The sequence below is a fragment of the Lathyrus oleraceus genome, chromosome 7 (genome assembly GCF_024323335.1).
Source record: "Lathyrus oleraceus cultivar Zhongwan6 chromosome 7, CAAS_Psat_ZW6_1.0, whole genome shotgun sequence".
NCBI lineage: Eukaryota > Viridiplantae > Streptophyta > Magnoliopsida > Fabales > Fabaceae > Lathyrus > Lathyrus oleraceus.
Genome location: NC_066585.1, coordinates 137,798,370 through 137,804,768, shown reverse-complemented (window position 1 = coordinate 137,804,768; position 6,399 = coordinate 137,798,370).

Genomic DNA, 6,399 nt, shown 5'->3' with positions numbered 1-6,399 from the left:
ATGTTCCAAAAAAATAATGAAAGCGCTGTCTAAGGGGGGGTCTTAGACAGCGCTTTCTAAAAGCGCTGTCTAAGACCCCCCCTTAGACAGCGCTTTTAGAAAGCGCTTTTAAATATAGACCTTAGTCAGCGCTTTTGATAAAGCGCTGTCTAAAGTCTTTAAATTAAAAAAAAAATTAAAACCAAAAGCGCTGTCTAAGGGGGGGTTTAGAAAGCGCTTTTGGAAAGCGCTGTCTAAGGCATACCTTAGAAAGCGCTTTCCACAAAAGCGCTGTCTAAGGTCTAATTAAAATAAAATTTCAGACTCCATTTCAGTTTTCGTTCTCTGTTCTTTTGTTTTCCCTCCTGCGAACGTTGAAACCCTATCAGCGAAAACCATAACAGCGAACACGAATACACTTCCATTTTTCGGTTTCAATCATTGAACGTGTTTGAAGAATCGTACGTGTCTCGACATTTGGGTGTTGACTTCGTTTTTCGTTTCTACTGTTCTTCATTTCTTGCGGTATGTTCTTCAATATTTCTTCATTTCTTCGTTTCTACTGTATAATCTTGTTGAGAATGTTGAGAATGTTTATAATCTTGTTGAGAATGTTTTTAATCTTGCGGTAGTTTGATTATATTTTAGTTAAAATTTATGTTTAGAGTTTGAAGACATTTAGGAAAGGTATGAAGAACACTTGCGACATTATTTTTATCCAAATACCCACACCTTATTTTATGGATTAGGTAGCCATAAAGATTCCAGAGGGCAAATATGTTGATAATTTGGATATTTGAAAGAATTTTCTTCATGGAATGATTATGTTGAAGAAAAGAAAATCTTCGAAAAAGTTGATCTCTCTTTAGAATATTCAAGAAAATGGTCATTCACAGTTATTAGTAATGGTTTTTCAATTATTCATTCTCATCCATTGCACGATATTGGTGATAGGAGTATGGAGTCTTTTTGCTGATATACTTTGTTTATTTCTACCTAAGTTTGGCTAAAATTCCAAAATATAATGTTAGATTAGATTACATGGTCTTTTTCTTACATACTAAGGATTCCAAAGAATTTTTCAAACGCTTTCATTCATGTCCCTCTTGCCTTAGATGAAACAACTAAGAGTAATTTTTTTTAGATATTATACTAGAATTTCGATAGGTTTTAATTTATTAGACTTATTTCTCAATTTACTTCTTCTTGAAAGGGATGCTTATGCTTTTGATGTTGATGCACAACATGGAAAATTTCCCTTCCCTATGTTCATTATTGGCCACTCACTAAAATATTGTTGTGTATAAAATATTTCTTAACTTTGGAAGGAAAAGATAACGTTGAAGACCTATATGGTCTAAGAAATCTATTAACTAGGAAAAAAAACAGTTACCATAACAAAAGTAGATGAATTAAAAAGAAATAATCTTTATGGAGAAGACTCGATTATGGGTATGTTCCTTGGTTTATTACAGGTTAGACATGGCTGATGACCAACATGAGGAAGTTAGTAAAAAAGTATCCGCGGAAGAAGAAATTCGAAGAGGCATCACAGTAATGAGAAGGGTGGTCCAAGGAAGATCTCGAGGCATCATACTAGATGTCTATTGGAACAACCAGGGACAACTTATAGAACCTAATGGGCATACCTTAACTAGTTTTATCGGTGCACTAGTAAGGAATGAAATTCCCATTACATGTGATGATTGGAGAAACAAAGAGCTGAATGAGTCCAAAGAAAAAATTTGGAGTGAGATAAAGGTACAATCATTTGGCCCTTAATTATACGGTATCAATTATGTTTTTTCAATTACCGATACTAACTATCAATCTGTATGTTTTTCTTAGCGATGTTTTAACATCGAAGAAGAAAGAAGAGGTTTTTGTATGAAATTGGCCGGAAAGCTTCTAAGAGGGTTTCAGACATTTTTATCATCCAAGTTCCTTAAGGATGCGGATGATAATTTTGTGGATGCGGAGCTTCCTAAAAAATATGAAAGTTTGATATCGGCTGAAGAATGGGAAGCTTTCAAATCCAAAAGACAAGACCCGGTTTTTCAAAGAATAAGTGCTACAAATCGGGAAAGAGCATCAAGTCCCGCATATCCGTACCGAAAAGGACGTGTCGGATATGGACGCTTAGAACAATCCATGGTAAGTATTTATAAATTGCGATAACAAATTTGTTCATCATATATTAGTTTTATCTGATCAAATTGTATGACTTAATGTGTAGCTGCAGAAGGAGGAAAGTTCAGAAACATCTCTTCCTGCACATGTTTTGTGGAAGGAAGCCCGTGTGGGCAAATCTGGAGTTCCTCAAGAAGAAGTTTTACACGTATACCAGAAATGTGTAAGTATAACATTTTTTCATTAATTGAATAACATTTTTATACACAAATATTTGACAAGTATACGGTATTCATCTGATTTTTCAGGAGGAGCTATCTCAGTCTTTATCTCCCGATGATACTAAGGGCATACTTAGTCGGGCATTAGATGTCCCTGAGTATTCTGGTCGGGTGAGGGGTAAGAGATTTGGAGTCACTCCGACCTCCCTGAGTATTAAAAAAGGAAAGGCTCCTAGTAATCGGGAGCTTCATGCAAGATTGGAAGCCATGCAAGCTGAGCTTGATGCATTGAGGAGAGAAAGAGAGGCTAGCGCCTCAACAGTATACAAAGATGCTTCGGACAAAAACAGTATCAACTGTACCTTTCAGCCGAACATTCCAGAGGTAATTACATATAATTGTCTTAAATTGAACTATTTGCTTAAATGAGGTTAGCATGCCTACGCACAACAAAAAAAGGAGGTTAGCAACGCCTCCGCACGGGTAAAAAGTTCTGGTGCTAAGAAGACCGTAGCTAGGAAAAAACCTACCACCAAGTATAGGTCGTGCCTCAGGACATTTCTAGAGATGACCGATATACCGACCGGAGGTGTTCGGACTGTACATATGGAGGTAGGGATTTTCGGCTTTGATTACGACCAAATGATTGGTAATGAAGACTTCATGCAAGTTTTTAGTCATGAAGAAATCGGCGTCACCGTTGTCAATACATATATTAGGTAAATCCGGTCTACTTTGTTTTATTAATTAAACAACTTATGTTAATGATGTTTACTTTATGTTAATCCGGTTTACTTTATGTTTCAAAAGAGGTGTTAATGATGTTTTTATATTAGGTTTTTGTATGACAAATTGATGCGCCCCAATGGTTTGGACGTGTCATTCGGATTCTTAGCACCCGCGACCGTCAACTTAGGTTTAATCTTAAGTAGACCGGATACCGTGACGGAGTACGTTCTTCGGATCCTCATGGACAATAAAGATGCGGAGAAGTTGTTTTTTATACCGTTTAATACCGGGTTAGCATTTCATTCTAAATTCATCTATTATAATTATTTTCCAAGTTACCATCTAACATTTGCCTAATCATTACAGTGGACATTGGTTGTTGCTCGCAATCAATCCTATCCGAGAAATTGTGTATTATCTTGACTCGTTAGGAAATGATTAGACAACATACCCGGATATGAAGGTCCTAATTGACACGTAAGTGAGAATGTTCAAAAATTTTCTTAGTTTATGTGAATTGTTCTAATTGTTTCATTTTTATTTTATTAGCGTCCTACAAGCTTTTCGGGCCCAACGAGATATCCAAACCTCAAAGAGGGGCGCCAACTCCATTACATGGATTAAAGTGGCGGTATATTTTTAATTACCACATTTTTTATTATATTAGTGATGACACTTGATAAAACTTAGGATTTATAATCCATATTTTTTTTTCATATGTAGTGTCCTCAACAACGTAATCAAATAGATTGCGGGTATTTCATGTTGAGGTTTATGCGAGATACTCTTGCTTTGGGCCGATTAATGATTCCCACCGATGTATGTATTTCTAACTTATGAGTTATTTTTATATTTACACATATCTCATATAATTAAATAGTTGGAATTAATTCAAAATATGTTATATTATTATGTAGTACTTTGAGGAATTCAAGTGTGCATTTTATACAAAGGATCAAGTGGACGAAATCAAAGAGGAGTGGTGTCAATTCATGATAGAGCTCAATGTTTTGTTCATAAATTTGTGTAATTAATGTGTACATTTGTAGTATATGTAATGACTTGTAAATGTGTACATAAATTTGTATATATTTTGATACATTTAAGGTATACCTAAAAAAATTAAAATAGGAGGGTCTTAGAAAGCGCTTTTGGCCAAAGCGCTGTCTAAGGGGGTGGGGCTTAGACAGCGCTTTTCAAAAGCGCTGTCTAAGGTATACCTAAAAAATTTAAAATAAGAGGATCTTATAAAGCGCTTTTGGCCAAAGCGCTGTCTAAGGGGGGGGGGGGGGGGGGCTTAGACAGCGCTTTTAAGATTTAAAAAAGCGCTGTCTAAACCTTTAGCAGCGGAGGTTTAGACAGCGCTTTAAAGCGCTGTCTAAGGCTAAAAAAAGTGTTGTCTAAGGTCTTGTTTGTTGTAGTGAACATTTTTCACTGAAACGAACAGTGTTAACCGGTTAACCAAATGGGTTAACCGGTTAACACATATAACGTTAACTAGTGAAGTTCAAAAAACATGGTCGTTAACCGGTTAACCCATATGGTTAACCGGTTAACACTGTTGAAATGCAGAAAAATAATTTAGGAAAAAATGTGTTTTTCATTTCAACATGTTAAAAATTGGTTAGGTTAAATATGGAAATGCAAAACATGATTGTTGAACACTTGTATACTAATTTAAGAGTGAATTAGATATACCTGAGAAGTGAATCAACAAACTTGCAAAAGTGTTGGCTTGAAAAAGAAGCTTGATAAAAAATGTTGCTTATGGATATGTGGCTTGATCAATTTGATGCTTTGAATTCTCTTGAAGCTCTTCTGGTTTTGCATTGATACATGTTGTCTTCATCAAAATTCTTTTGGATTGAAGCATGCTTCTACAATCTCCCCCTTTTTGATGATGACAACCTACTTTGAGAGAGATGCTTGAGAGTGAAGTTTCTCTAATTTGATTCTCCCCCTAAGTTCAAGAACTCCCCCTAAATGAGAGGCATAACCCAAAAAATTATGCATAGAGAGCACATTAGAGAAACAAGTCTTCTCCCCCTTTGGCATTAGCAAAAAGGAAGAAACTTATGAAAAAGAAAAGTATACAAGCATACACGCATTATGTGATCATTAAAAAGGCATTCAAACACACATGATAACAGAAATATAAATGGATTAAACGGTTAAGTGTACGGTAAACATAATCATCATAATCATAACCTAGAACTAAAAAACATAACAACACATAACAATAACACAAATAAACAAGGTGCTTTAATCTTCTTCCGACATGTCCTCACTATCCTCTCCTTCCGCTTCACTACCGGCTTCACCTTCATCATCTTTCACGGGAAGGTTACGGGAACTCAACACAAGGTTATGAAGGCTTTTGATAGCGCGGGTAGTTTCATGGTGTTGGCTCATCATGGTGGTATAAAGAAACTCGTTTGTAATGCCACCCTCCGGGATAGGGAAGTTGGAAGAAGAAGACCCGTCATCATATTTGTAAGATCAGTCGTTGCATTGAACTATGCCGGTATTCTTCATGATAGTAACTCCATTGATCTCATTTGCGGTTGTGGTCATTGCAATGAACGATTCTCTTCCGATTTCCATGTCGGTAGATTCCAAAATCCTTGAAATAAGACGACCATAGGGCAGCCTAGTCTTTAGGGTGAGTTGTTGTTTGAGATGATACATCATAGTTGGAAGCCAATTAATTTTGATCTTGTTCTTCACAGCAAATATAACCTGCATCTCCAAGTCATTGATTTGTGAAAGATTTGAGTCCTTTGGCAGCAAAACATGACAGATAACATAATGTAGCATCCGATCATCAACGGACAGATTCTTCGCATAACAAAAGTGTGCGAGAAGTACGCTGATCCGAAACAACAACATCTCTTGGAAATCTACAGATTGAGTAATAGTACTCCATTTTATCATAAAAAACCCACTTTCCTTCCACATGGTTAACCCCTTTCCGGAGAAAAAATCCCGAATATGGAATCTTAAGAGACGCAGCCAGCATACCTAGGTCTGCCTCAATCTCACAATCTATCACAGTTGCAAACAACATATGTTTATCATCATCATTCAGATTCAAAGTGAAGTGGTTCAAAAATGATTTTACCAAATCAGGGTAAATTTTTCCATTATCAGTGATAAACTCATGCATCCCTTGAAATTTCAACGGCTCATGGAAAGTGAAAGTAATAGGTGTGAAGGATTTTAGGTTCACATACTTACCATTGAAAAGATGTCTGACCCTGACTTTGAAATCCATTCTCCTCTTCTTTGTTGTTTCCATTTGCATCTCTTCCTCTTCACTGCTAGATGCTGACACATGAGC